This window comes from Rhinoderma darwinii, chromosome 2 (assembly GCF_050947455.1).
Source record: "Rhinoderma darwinii isolate aRhiDar2 chromosome 2, aRhiDar2.hap1, whole genome shotgun sequence".
NCBI lineage: Eukaryota > Metazoa > Chordata > Amphibia > Anura > Rhinodermatidae > Rhinoderma > Rhinoderma darwinii.
Genome location: NC_134688.1, coordinates 409,879,163 through 409,894,264, shown reverse-complemented (window position 1 = coordinate 409,894,264; position 15,102 = coordinate 409,879,163).

Genomic DNA, 15,102 nt, shown 5'->3' with positions numbered 1-15,102 from the left:
AAATATGTTGTGTGCACATACCCTAAGTGGCAGTGACTTCTGGACACTTTGCATATATAAAACAGGAATTTTTAAAGTAAGTCATTTGTAAATTGGCTGTTTATCACATAGACCAGAGGTAGGCAACCTTTTTTGTACTGCGTGCCGAAAAAATTAAAGATGAATTACTCATTGTGCCGTGCAACATGAAAGTCATTTAACACAAACTGTTACTATGTATGTGACATAAGAGACAAGATCACCTATTGTTGCTTGCAAGGCTTATAAGGGCCGACATGTTTGGGCGACAACTGAAGACTCACAGCCCATCGACATAGGGGCCCAGTCGCAACTGCAACCCCTATAGTTACGCCAATGCAGACAGGATATATGTTCTCTGTATACCACAGAGGTTCCCCATGTAAATGCATTAGCCTGCTGAAAGAGGCCACTGCCATTATGAAATACTGTTGTCATGAAGGGGTGTAATAAGTCTGGAACAATTTTGAGATAGGTAGTACGTGTTAAAGTAACATACACATGAATGCCGGAACCCAAAGTTTCCCAGTAGAACATTGCCCAGAACATTACACTGCCTCCACGGGCTCGCCTTCTTCACATAGTAAATCCTGGTGCCATCTCTTCCCCAAGTAGGCGACGCACACGTACCCCGCCGTCCACGTGATGCAAAATGTGATGCATCAGACCAGGCCACCTTCCTCCATTGCTCCATGGTTCAGTTCTAATGCTCACGTGCCCATAATAGGTGCTCTTGACGGTGGACAGGGGTCAGCATGGGCACTTTGACCGGTCTCCGACTATGCTGCCCCAAAATGCACTGTGTTTTTACATTTCACATTTCTATCATAGCCTGTATTAACTTTTTAGTAATTTGTGCTATAGTAACTCTTCTGTGAGATGGGATCAGTCTGACTAGCCTTTGCTTCCCATGCGCATCAATAAGCCTCGGGCGCCCATGACCCTGTCGTCGGTTGTCCTTCCTTGGACAACTTTTAGTAGGTACTATCCACTGCATACCAGGAACACCCCACAAGACCTGCTGTTTTGGAGATGCCCTGTCGTCTAGCTATTACAATTTGTCCCTTGTCAAAGTCGCTCAGATCCTTAGGCTTGACTATTTTTCCTGCTTCCAACACAACTTTAAAAATATGCTTGACAAAGATCGCATCGAGACGGATTGAAACGTTCCTACTGGAGTGAATTAAAACACACCACTTTTTCTCACACCACTGGAGTGCTGCCTCTATTTTTTTGCTATTTGAATCTGTCTGACTTATAGCTCGAGTCTGGGAGAACTGAGTTGCACCCGACTACTGAAGCTGTGCTGATTTATTTTTCTCTTTATCCATCTACTTATCTATCTATACACAAATCGAAAAATAAGCAGTAACTCCAAAGTTCAAGTGAAAAAATGGGTACTTTATTGCCCGTGCGACGTTTCAGCTCCGTCCACTGGAGCCTTTCTCAAGCAGAGAAAGGCTCCAGTGGATGGAGCTGAAACGTCGCACGGGAAATAAAGTACCCATTTTTTCACTTGAACTTTGGAGTTGCTGCTTATTTTTCGATTTGTATATACTTGGAACTTGGTCTGTTCCTTAGAGCTTGCACCCATACGCTGCCAGTGCTGCCTGACTCTGTATATATATATATATATATATATATATATATATATATATATATATATATATATATATATACACAATGCATTCAGAAAGTCTGCAGACCCTTTTAATTTTTTCGCATTTTGCTATGTTGTGGCCTTGCGCAAAAAATGTTTCCCCCCATCATTCTTCACTCATTACCCCATAATGACAAAGTGAAAACAGAATGTTGGTAATCTCTGCTAATCCATTGAAAAGGAAAAACGAAAATATTCCATTGACAACATTTTTCAGACCCTTTACTCAGTACTTAGTTGAAGCATCTTTCGCAGCGATAACAGCCTCCAGTCTTCTTGGGTATGATGCCACAAGGTTTGCACACCTGGATTTGGGGATTTTCTGCCATTCTTCTCTGCAGATCCTCTCAAGCTCTGTCAGGTTGGATGGGGACCGTCGGTGGACAGTCATTTTCAGGCAAAAACCCCCATGAGATTGATGTCAATTGCCTCATTAGGGGAAGAATTTCTCCCCGACTACACATATGGCAATCAGAATAAATCCCTGGATCAACGTCCCATCTCCAGAATGTAGTTCTCATAACTTGTAATAATGAAATTTTACTCACCAAAATGTTTGTTTCCTGAAGGGAGCACAGAAGGGTTACGTTTCACTTGACGCCTATTGGACAGAAGATAACAGATTAATTAGCAATTAAATTGGCAAGCAGGCTCCCTATATAAGCCCTCTGGAGACATTAACCAGACTTGTTTTGTGCAGCAAAAGGAATTTTATTGGGGAGGATATAGTTGTGCTGCCTTCGGACTACAGGAAACAACTTCGGTGAGTAAATTTTCATATTCCTGGTCGTTCCCAGGCAGCACAGAAAGAATGTTCAAAGCAATAAGCACTCCTTTGCCAAAGGCCGAGCCCATCGTGATACTTAGATTCAAACGATAAATGCTTCATAATCAATGTAGTGGGACTGGACCATACTGCAGCTTTGCATATTTGGTCTAGAGAAATATGCGCAAACTCTGCCCAAGATGCTGATGTGGATCTTGTAAAATGCGCTTTGATTTGAAGCAGGGATTTGATGCCTTCCAATTGATAATAGAAGGAAACGATGTTACGAATCCACCTTGCCAACGTTGACTTGCTGGTCTTTTTTCCTTATTCCTGTCTTGGTATTGCATGAATAGAGCTTCCGAAAGCCAAAAGTCTTTGACTTTGTCTAGAAAACAAAGTACTGCCCTCCTGACATCTGTTACGTCTATGACCACGGCCCATCGTTCTGACTTACCCCTCGACGGCCATGGCCATGGACGTGTGTGCTCTCTGCTGCGTCGTCCCCCAGTGAGACGCCGGCACTCACTTCCTGGTATCAAGACTGTATCCACCCGTGCACGGTCTTAAAGGGCCAGTGCGCACATAATTGCAGGAAGTCTGCAATTAAGCCCTCAGAAATCTGCAATCGACCCTCAACCAGATCACAGTGAAGAACAGGTACCCACTGCCTTTGATTTCCGAACTGTTTGATCGCATACGGGGGCAAAATGTTTTTCTAAACTGGACCTGCGGGGGGCCTACAATCTGATCCGGATTCGTCAAGGTGACGAGTGGAAGACTGCTTTTAATACACGTGATGGGCACTACGAATACCTGGTTATGCCCTTCGGCCTGTGTAACGCCCCCGCGGTGTTTCAAGAATTTGTCAATGACAGTTTTTGTGATCTCCTTTATGTTTGTGTTGTGGTGTATCTCGATGACATTTAGATTTTTTTTCCCCAGATCCAGTAACTCATCAGAGCAATTTCCGCTAGGTGTTGCTTCGTTTAAGAGAGAATCATCTTTATGCCAAGCGGGAGAAGTGTGTGTTTGAAAAAAAGTCTCTTCCTTTCCTGGGCTACATCATCTCCGATCAGGGCCTCAAGATGGACCCTGAGAAGGTAAAGGCTGTCCTGGAGTGGCCACACCCCCAATGCTTAAGGGCCATACAACGCTTCCTGGGATTCGCCAACTTCTACCGGCTGTTCATTCCCAACTTCTCATCTTTGACAGCTCCCATCTCTACCCTCACTAAGAAGGGCATGAATGCCAAAGTGTGGACTCCGGAAGCAGAAGCCGCATTTGAATCCTTAAAAAAAGCCTTCACGTCAGCCTCTATTCTTCACCACCCTGATGTATCCCTACAGTTTTCTTTAGAGGTGGACGCTTCCTCTGTTGGTGCTGGTGCACTGTTGTTCCAAAAAGGTCTGAAGGGAAAGACTGTAGTATGTGGCTACTATTACAAGCTGTTTTCTTCCGCAGAGCGCAACTACTCGATTGGGGATCGGGAGTTACTGGCCATCAAGCTGGCTCTGCAGGAGTGGAGACACCTACTGGAGGGCGCAGTCCATCCTATCCTTGTCTTCATGGATCACAAGAACCTGACCTATCTACAGACGGCCCAGCAGTTGAATCCTCATCAAGCCAGGTGGTCATTGTTCTTTGCTCGGTTCCGGTTCAAACTCCACTACCGACCTACCGACAAGAATGTGAGTGCCGATGCTTTGTCTAGGTCATTTGAAACAGAGGACACTGTGGAGTCCTCACAGAATATTATTGATCCTTCCTGCATCTTCTCTGTGAACCCTCTGCAAGTTAGAGACATTCCTCCTTGAAGGACTTTTGTGCGTCTGGCAGACAGAGGAAGAATCCTTCACTGGGGTCACAGTTCCAAGCTGGCAGGTCACTCGGGTGCTCGTAAGACCCAAGATCTAATCGCCATCCAGTTCTGGTGGCCCACGCTGCCCAAAGACGTCATGGATTTTGTCTCCTCATGTACAATATGTGCAGCAAATAAACTTGCCCACTCCAGACCGGCTGGTCTGCTCCAGCCGCTGCCTGTGCCCGTTGCTCCCTGGCAGTATGTCGGAATGGATTTTGTCACAAATCTCCCTCCCTCTGCGGGGTGCAGTGTGATCTGGGTGGTGGTGGATCGATGTTCTAAGATGGCTCATTTTGTCCCCTTGACTGGTCTGCCTTCTGCTGCACGATTGAACGACCTCTTCATTCAACACATCGTTCGTCTGCACGGCTTGCCCCGGCATATTGTCTTGTACCGAGGGGTCCAGTTCACCTCGAAATTTTGGAGAGCACTCTGCTGTCTCCGCGGTGTAAAGTTGGATTTCTCTTCGGCCAATCATCCCCAATCCAATGGGCAAGTCGAGGGGGTTAACCAGACTATGGAAAACTATCTGCGTCACTTTGTTTCCAGACAGCATGATGACTGGGTGCAGCTGCTCCCGTGGGCAGAGTTCTCCTATAATAACCACACTAGTGAGTCCACCACGTCCAGTCCGTTCTTCATCGTCTACGGCCAACATCCTCGTATACCTCTTCCTGTGTCTACTATGTCCCAGGTGCCTGCAGCTGATGCTACCTTCAGGGACTTTCTGCAAATATGGCAACGGACCTGATCTTCTATCCTGCTGGCGGTGGACCGAATGAAGAGAAAGGCAGATACAAGAAGACGGGCTCCTCCTCAGTTTCTTCCAGGTACGAAGGTCTGGTTGTCTTCTAAGAATATGTGGCTGAGGGTGCCATCCTGCAAATTTGCCTCTAGGTTCCTCTGACCCTTCGAAATCCTGCTACAGATTAACCCAGTGTCTTACAAGCTGCGGGTGCCTCCTATCCTCAAGATCCCTAACTCCTTCAATGTCTCCTTGCTGAAACCCGTGGTTCTGAACCACTACTCCAGGACTCCTAGATCCGCAGTGGCTCCTGGCAGCTCGTCCGGGACCTCCCTCTCCGGTCCCAAGAAGAGGGGGCGTAAGAGGGGGGATAATGTTACGTCTATGGCCACGGCCCGTCGTTCTGACTTACCCCTCGATGGCCGTGGCTACGCGGTACAGTCCAGTGGGTCCACACCCCGCATCGTAACAACATTCAAGGAGTGTAGTTTTGATTCCTCCTCTGAAGCAGGATTTGGGGACAGAACTGGCAGGAAGATCTCATGATTAATGGCTATTTAAGATGGTACTTTAAGGAGGAACCCTGGCATTGTACGATAAACTAAACAGTCCTGCAAGTCTCTAAGGTAGAAAGCTTGAATTTAAACAATTCTTCTAGCGGACGAGACCGCCACCAACGTGTTGCAAGGAAGCTTCACTGATGGGCTCAAACGGAGACTAAGATAGATGTTTGATTACAATGGAAATGTCCCATGAAGGAGCTGGAGGGTGAACAGGATGAACTTCTGTAGGTTGAAAACACAGTACACCACTCTGACAATATCCTCCATACCCTGTTATACACTTTGATAGTGTTGGGTTTTTTGGCTGCAGAGAGCGTTCCTCTGAGAAACCAGCTTTCTTTAGGTTCCCCCTTTCAGCTTCCAAGCTGTAAGGTGCAGGCGCTGAGGGTCCAGGTGAAGGAGACCATTCTGAGTCAGGAGATCTTTCCTCAGTGGCAGCTTCCAATATTCTCCCTCTGATAGGGAAAGCAGAAGGGGAAACCATCCCCGTCTCAGCCAGAATGGAATTACTGCAATCACAATTGTTTTCTCCTGATTTTCTGCAGGACTCTAGTGATCAATGGAACAGGAGGAAATATTTATAGAAATCTTCCTTCCCAGCTGATGGATAGAGCGTCTGTTGCAACCGATTGATCCTCTCTATTCAGAGAGAAAAACTGAGGCAGATGAGTGTTCAGACTGGTTGACATGAGATCCATTTCTGGAGTTTCCATTCTCTGGGTTATCATCAAGAAGACTTGTCTGTTGAGAGCCAACTCTGAGGGCTTGACCATATTCCAGCTCAACCAGTCTGCTGTCACATTCAGGGACCCCAAAGATGGCTTTCCGAGATATTCAGCACATTCTTCTCTGCCCATTTCATTATGAAAGCACATTCTCGGATCAGGGCTGGACTCTTCGTGCCACCCTGTTTGTTGACATAAGATACAATGGCCAGATTGATTGTATCAGAACTGACTTGTTCTGAAGGAGAGATTGAAGATGTACCAGTGCTAACCGTACTGGTCTTAAAGGGAATGTGTCGCTAATTAAACCTTTTTTTTTCTATTATATTTTTTACGTTTTTTGCTTTCTTCCACATGGTGGAAAGTATTCAAAATTAAATAATAATTTGACATGTTTTCCTATGTTCGCCACCAGAGGGATCACTTCCCAGAATTACAGCAAGGTGAATAAGGCAAAGCACAGCTCCGTAAATATGGGAGGGAATCTCGCCCCCCCCCCCTTCCTACAAGCCAGGAAAAGGTGTCTTCAAATTGCTAAGCAGTGTGCGGCTGCCATTTTGGGTGTGATTGTTGAAATGCAGCTCGCAGAAGCTATATGACACACCAAAAGGCTATAGGTATGTTCACACGCTTACAAAACAAAGGGAAAACAGCTCCTGATTTTCAGCCATTTTTTAAACAAACTCGCATTTTTTACAGCGTTTTTTATGGTAGTTTTTGGAGCTGTTTTTCTATAGTCAATGAAAAACGGCTCCAAAAACGTCCCAAGAAGTGACATGCACTTCTTTTTGATGGGCATCCTTTTACGTGCCATTTTTGGAAAAACGCCCCGTCGGAACAAAACGCCCCGTCGGAACAAAACGCCGTATTTCCCATTAAAATCAATGGGCAGATGTTTGGAGGCGTTCTGCTTCCAATTTCTCAGCCGTTTTTTGGGACGTTTACGGCCCGGAAAACGGCTGAAAACACTGCGTGTGAACATACCCTTAGAATGATGAAAGTGAAGTGAATAACTTTTCAGTTGACCGGTTCACACAGCGTGTATTTGACACGGTTTTTTTGCGCATTTTACATGCCTCTCCTGCTAAATGTCTTTATCCCTCCATCCTGCTGATAGTCTCCCCCAGGATCACCACCCAATCTTGCTGACCCTTTCCTCCAGCGTCACCATACAATCCTGCTGACAGTCTCCCTCCAGCATCACCGCCCAATACTGTTGACAGTCTCCTCCAGCGTCACCATACAATCCTGCGGACAGTCTCCTCCAGAATCACCGCCCAATACTGCTGACAGTCTCCTCCAGCGTCACGGCCGAGAGGAAACTGAAACCCGTTCACACTATGTACACGATATTGTGAGTGCCACACATGCTATTCCCTGTCCATCGGTACTCACTGTCCAGGGTGCTGAAAGAGTTATTGCCGATCAGTGCAGCCTTTTAACTCTTTCAGCACACTGGACAGAGACTACCACTGGACAGGGAATACCATGCGCGGCGCTTACAATATAGATCAATGGTTCATTTTTAAAAAACGCAACAAAAAAAAAAAAGTTACTACTTACCCAGAGCTCCCTGCTTGCCTGCTTCTTCCACAAGTCCAGCCTCCTGAGATGACATTTCAGACCATGTGACCGCTGCAGCCAATCACAGGCTGCAGCGGTCACATGGACTGCTGCGTCATCCAGGGAGTTCGGACTGGATGTCAGAGGAGGGATGCGTCGCCAAGACAACGGCCGGGGTACGTATGAACTTATTTTTCTTATTATTGCTGCGTTCCAGCACTGATCAGCAGCCTCTTCTCTCTATCAGTGCTGACAGAGAGAAGGGGCTGCCGATTAGTGCAGTATCTATCTGTATGTGTACCTCTGCCTGCCCGGCCGTTGCTAGGCGACGGCTCCGTCACACACGGACGGCACACGGATTCCTTCCGTGTGCCTTCAGTTTTTTTGACTGCCCCATTGACTTGCATGGGCCTCACGGTCACGGAATCTCGGACCAAAGTAGGACATGCTCTACTTTTGTCTGAAAAACGGCTAGCACCCTGAAGAAAAAGACTGAAGTGGGCATGATGCCTTAGAAGATCAGAACAAGCACGATATGTAATCAGCAGGAGCTGCACTGATAATAAATCAGCAGGGGATGACAGACTCAATGGCTGCACTGCAGGTGTCGTCAGCAGAATACAAGGGCCGTTTATGTCAGCTTGTAGTCTGCAATGCAATGCATGGGCGGCCCGTCGGGGGTCACGAGAGCGGGGGTCTGTGAGAGAGAGAGAGGGACAGACAGGGACAGACAGAGACACACACCTTACCTGCAGTGCAGCTGGTCTTCATAATGGCACCTGCGATCTCCCTACAAACCGGCTTCTCTGCTGTGTGACTGCTGTGGCCTGCGTCTGCGCAGTACAGAGCCAGAGACATTAATCTGAGAAGAGAAAAATATACCCAGCGCCATATGGTGCAAGATAAACCTTGATAGGCAGAATGATGGATAGTAGTGGTAAGTTGTTAGACTCACCGTAAGAGCTCGTACTTGCAGGTACAGCTTAGAGTTGAAGGCCGTTTTTGTAAACAGGTTGCAGCTTTCAGTATCCAGGTACCTTTGTGTTCTATAGATCCAATCTCTTTGTGTAATATACTGATACATATATATATATATGGATAATATTTTTGCAAACAATATACATGGTAATGATCCCTGACATTCACACTGAGAACACATCCTATGTTTAGCTATCTTTTAGCGTTTTCCCGTTTGAGAGTTAGGCATCTAGGGACAGTGTGAGAAAACAGCAGGCTTGACCAGTAATAAAAGACCTTTTCTTTGCTCTATAAACCTTTAGGCCTCATGCACACTTCCGACACCTTTTTCACGGCCGCTTTTGACGGGTCCATGAACCCGTTTTAGCGGCCGTGTGGTTTCAGTGTGCACTCCCGTGTGCACTCCGTGTTTCCGTTTCCGTGCGCCGAGCATGGTACTGTCCAGGGTGACAGTACCATGCTCGGCGCGCGGAAATAATGTAATAAAGAAAAAAAATCATACTTACATTCCTCTTGTCCGGCCTCCAGCGATGACGTTCAATCCATGTCGCCTCGGCAGCCAATCACAGGCTGCCGCGGCCCCGGCAGCCGATCACAGGCTGCCGCGGCCCCGGCAGCCAACCACAGGCTGCCGGGCCCTCGGCAGCCAACCACAGGCTGCCGCGCCCTCGGCAGCCAATCACAGGCTTCCGCGCCCTCGGCAGCCAATCACAGGCTGCCGCGGTCTCGGCAGCCAATCACAGGCTGCTGCGTCACAAAAGAAGGTCGGACTGGAGGAAGAAGAGGGACTCGTCACCAAGACAACGACCGGGTACATATGAAAGGCTTTTTATTTTATTTTTAATTAGAAACCTCTTTTCTCTATCAGTTATTGATAGAGACAAGTGGCTGCCGATTAGTGTAATATTTTTGTCATGTTTTTCTGCCCGCCCGGCGGTTGCTAGGCAACGGCTCCGTCACACACGGACGGCACACGGACGGCACACGGATGCCTTCCGTGTGCCTTCAGTTTTTTTGACGGCCCCATTGACTTGCATGGGCCTCACGGTCACGGAATCCCGGACCAAAGTAGGACATGCTCTACTTTGGAACGGAAAGGAGCAACGGACCGTCAAAAAAACTGAGGTGTGCATGGCCCCATTGAAATTAATGGGTTCAGGGTGCTATCAGTGACAAAACCGGATAGCACCCTGAAGAAAAAAACGGAAGTGTGCATGAGGCCTTAAGAGCAAAAGAAATAACCACATCCCACCTTTCTGGCTGACTGTAGTTGGGAGCCTGGCAATGGTACTGGCCACCATTGCTGAAAAGCGCACCATTATATTGAAGATGGCATCTCGCGATGATCGGTAACTTCCGCACATGCGCACTGTGCCGACTTCCGGAACTGGGCATACACCGATTACGTCCAGACTGGCATCCCAGCGTTGACTTCCGGAGTTGCACAGTGGCAATTTCCCTTACCAGGGACTTCAGTGCAGGCGTGCGGCTCTACTCCAGACAAGCCCAGCAGAAATCACAGCTGATGCTCCGGCCGTGAATTTTGGTAAGACGCACGAGACACGCCTAATCATCCGACCAGGGAGGTGTCAATTAATGCCACTCCAGTAAACACCACACAGTGGGAAAACAACTTCGGAGGGCTAAGGGGACGCACTAGAGACCTCCCTAGGATTCCACACATGGCCAACGTTGCACAAAATAAAAAAACCTGTTGAGAGAAGAAAATTAACCTGTCCAGCTGAGACAGAAGAAAAAAAACAAAACATTGGGTGTCCCTTCAAGGTGTGCTTTATACCATTAGCCTGAGGGTTAATGAGGTTGTAATTAAGACTAATGGTCTTTTTTCTTCTGTACTAGCTGGGAAGAAGCAGGTCATTAACCCATTGTGTGCTGCCTTTGGAACAATAGGGAAAGAAGAATTATCTGGACAAGGTATACAAGCTTCACAAAACATTGTCCTCATGTACCTCTGGAAGCGGCTGTTGACATTCCAGGCACAATCTGTGCCTGCTTTTCCTGGATCTTTTCCCGATGAGACATCTGAAATAGAGACAGAGTCAAGACAACACATTCAGAATGTCCGCAGGGAACGTCACCTGGAGCCCAGGGACTTAGTGTGACCAGATAGACTCTGCTGTCCAGCTGAGTGCAACTGCATGCAACGCCAGGCCGCAGTAAATAGAAATTTGCTGACACCGGAAGCTCCGTCTGGTGCGTGCGCAGAACGCTGCCTCTTCCGCCATCTTAGGAGGTGCAGCAAATTTGGTCAATATGTTCTGTATTTAATTGTGAAAAACAAAATTTCGCATTTTTCTTAAGTTAAAAGGTGTCTGCTTGTAAAACAGATCATAATATCACACAAAATAGTGGCTAATTAATAGTTCCCATAGGTCTACTTTAGATTGGCATCTTTTTTTGACCATCCTTTTATTTTTCTAGGACGTTACAAGGCTTAGAACTTGAGCAGAAATTTCTCACATTTTCAAGAAAAGGTTATTTTTTTCTGGGACCAGTTCAGTTGTGAAGTTGATTTGAGGGGGCCTATACAATCCCCCATAAGTCACCCCCATTTTAAAAACTGCACCCCTCAAAGTATTCAAAACCACATTTAGAAAGTTTCTTTACCCTTTAAGAGTTTCACAAGAATTCAAAACTAAAAGGTGACTTTTTTTTTGCAGACATTCATATTTAATCCTTTTTCTGTAACATAATTGATTTTAGCAGAGAAACGCAACTTAATATTTATTGCCCAGATTCTGCAGTTTTTAGAAATATCCCACATGTGACCCTAGTGCGGTAATGGACTGAAGCACCGGCCTCAGAAGCTAGAGGATTTTGGGGCCTTCTTTTATTAGAATGTATTTTAGGCACCATGTCAGGTTTGAAGAGGTCTTGTGATGCCAAAACAAAGGAAACATGCCAAAAAAAGACTGCACCCCACAAGGAATTCATCTAGGGGGTGTAGTGAGCATTTTGACACCACAGGTGTTTCACATATTAGAATTTGGACATGAAAATGCAATATTTAAATTTTTTTCCAATAAGATCTACTTTTAGCTAAAAAAACAAAACAAAAATACCCCAATGTCCACAAGGAAAAAAAGAGAAAACCCTAAGGCCCTGTTCACAGCCGTTTGCCGCATCAGAATTTTTATGTGATTTTCCTTTAGAGGTTATGAAATTTTCCTCTGGAGCAATGGCACTCTCTAACATGACCAGAAGGGCATTACGGATTAAATTGTGGTCAGCAGGTGACACTCCATCAAAAAAAAAAACTTTTGTAGTTTGCCCCTTTCATCCTGGAACCCTCTTTGGTCCACAAATGGACAACATTCAAGAGTCCATTGGAGAAGGTAAAGGCACAAAATTTCGATAACCTAAGAAAATGCCCTTTCAGCGGTCCCTTCGAGGTCAAAGGACTTCGAAGCTCTCCAAGATCCAGAGCAAACAACAAGTTCTTTGACAAAAGAAGATTTAGACCAAATAAGCAATCGTCCTCTTTTTTTCAGGAAAAAGGGTCCAAATCAGAAACCTTTGGAACTAGAACACCAGGTCTCCCCCTATGCAGGCAGGAGCCAGATTAAAGAATTTCTCGTCCTTATGATCTAGGACGTCATCAGATGCATGGGTTGCTTCAACACTTCAGAATGGGTATGCACTAGAGTTTTTAAAGAAACCCACAAATCGTTTTTCTCTGTGATTCATCAACTTCAAGAAGTTATCCAAAAATCAGCACTGGAAGAGGTACCATCAGAAGAAGTCGGCCAAGGAGTATACTGCATGGTGTTTGCAATCCCCAAACCAGACAACAGATTAAGACTAATCATAGACCTTACCTTTCTCAACAAATATCTTCAGAGAGATTCAAAATGGAATCCATTTATTCAGTGATATCCCTTCTGGAATTAAACGACATTATAGCAACCATATATCTCACAGACGCCTACTTGCATATCCCTATTCTTCCCAGTCATCGGAAATCTGAGGATAGCAGTTCAGATATCCAGACACCTATACCACCTGCAGTTCACTTGCCTTCCATTCGGCATAACATCAGCTCCCAGGGTATTCACAAAGATTACAGTAGTCCTAACCGCCGCTCTCTGGTTGAGAGGGATAGGCATTATACCTTATCTTGACGATTGGCTAACAAAAGCTCCTACAGAACAGCGCCTACGTCAACATCTTCATTGCACAATTTCTGCACGATCACATCATAAATCCCCCCCCAAAAAAAATAAAAAAAATAAAAAAAATAAAAATCACAGCTCACTCCTGCACAAGAGCTCATATTTCTAGGATTCGTAATAAACTCATGTCATCCCACAATTTCCTTATCTCCAGACAGAAGAAAATCCATACAATCCTCAGTGAGACGTCCAATAGATCACCTAAAAGTCTCAATTCGGAAAGCTATGCGATTCCTCGGGCTCCTAACATCAGCAATAGCCGCAGTCCCCTGGGCCAAAGCCCACATCAGAACCTTACAGTGTAACATCTTACAAGCCTGGAACAGACATCAGTCTGGAAGATCAAATGATAGTCTCTCCATCATCAATACAGGAACTGAAGTGGTGGCTCAATTCCGACAGACTTTTGCAGCGCAGATCTCTGGTTCCCCAACCTCAGAAGATTCTCACCACGGATGGGGTTGGGGTGCCCGTGTAGACAGTCTATTCACGCAGGCCAAGTGGTCAAAAGTAGAAACAAGGCAATCTTCCAATCTGAGAGAACTAATGGCGGTCAAACGAGCAACCCGACATTTACTAAATTTTCATCTGGTGGTCCAATCAGACAATTTCCACACAGTGTTTTATATAAACAAACAGGAAAGAGGAGTTCCAAAATGTCTGCACTATGCAGAGACCTCATGTCCTGGGCAGAGCACAACACTCTGGGCATATCAGGGGTGCACATCAGAGGAGCCTTGAATGTCAAGGTAGACCTTCTCAGCCGCTTTCCCTTGCATCCAGGAGAATGGAGTTTAAATCCAATAGTTTTTTCTCAGATTGTTCTGAAGATGGAAATGCCAGTTCTGGACACCACGGCAACAGAGAACTCAAAAGTTCAAACCTGCTGCTTCCTAAACCACCCCCCCCAGGACTCTAGCTATAAACAGCCTTTCACCTTGGGAAAAGGGTCTGATTTATGTCTTTCCTCCGTTCCTCCTGATATCCAGGATCTTGATGAAGATTATCCAAGACCAAGCAGAATTAATAGCTATTCTTCCCTTCTGGCCCTGCAGGGCATGGTTCACTAGTGTATGGTCTCTCTCGAAAGGCAGATTCTGGAGACTTCCCAATATACAAGATCTCCTCCATCCTCGACCCCAAATGTTACAACTTACGGTTGGGTGGCTGACAGTCTTGGGTTTATCCGTGGAAGTTGTTAATACCCTTCTATCAACTAGACTGCCATCTACAGTCAAGGTTTATAATAGAGTTTGGAAAACCTTTACATCCTGGTGTGAAGAGCAGTCCATGCAGCCTGATTCACCACGTGGAATGAACATATTTTTATAGTTCAGGCCGTTACGGTCGCGGTGACACCAAATATGTATGGTTTATTTTTATTTTTTTATTAATAAAGGCACTTTATAAGCAAAAAGGGCGATTGTGTTTTATTTTATTACTAGAATACTAATAGAGTGGGACGGGGTATGTACTAACGCTCAGGCGTCTTCAGGTGCACGTAGGGTCACCTCGCACATAGTGGGGTACTGGCACTCAGTCTGCGAAGAGGGAGAAACAAAGCAGAGGACTGGTTCTCAACACTCGCAGGGGGTTGACAGACTAAACAGGCTGAAACCCCACCTGTGGCTAAAAAAAATTGAAAAAATAAAAAAATAAATAGCAGCAGGCCTGAGTTTCAGGTTATGTCTGCCTCCTACTACATAGGCTAAAAACTGGGTGTTTGTGGGAAGGGTATGGCCTGCCTGGTCAGAGCCAAGACTTTCCTACCTAGTGTTGCCTCCTAGAGGCAGGAGCATCTACCAATGATGCTCTGTCCTGCAACGATTAAAAAGAAACAAGTATTTACCTATCAGAAGAGCCAATGGATCCCCTCAGGTCTCCTTTAGATGAATCAAATGCCTTAAATCTGAAGATCGTGCTACTGGATCTCAAATCCGTGTGAAGTCTCTAAATTACATAAGGACTGAAGCCTCTAAAGTGAAAACACAGGCATCTTTCTTACTAAGCCTGTGATCATGCATTGA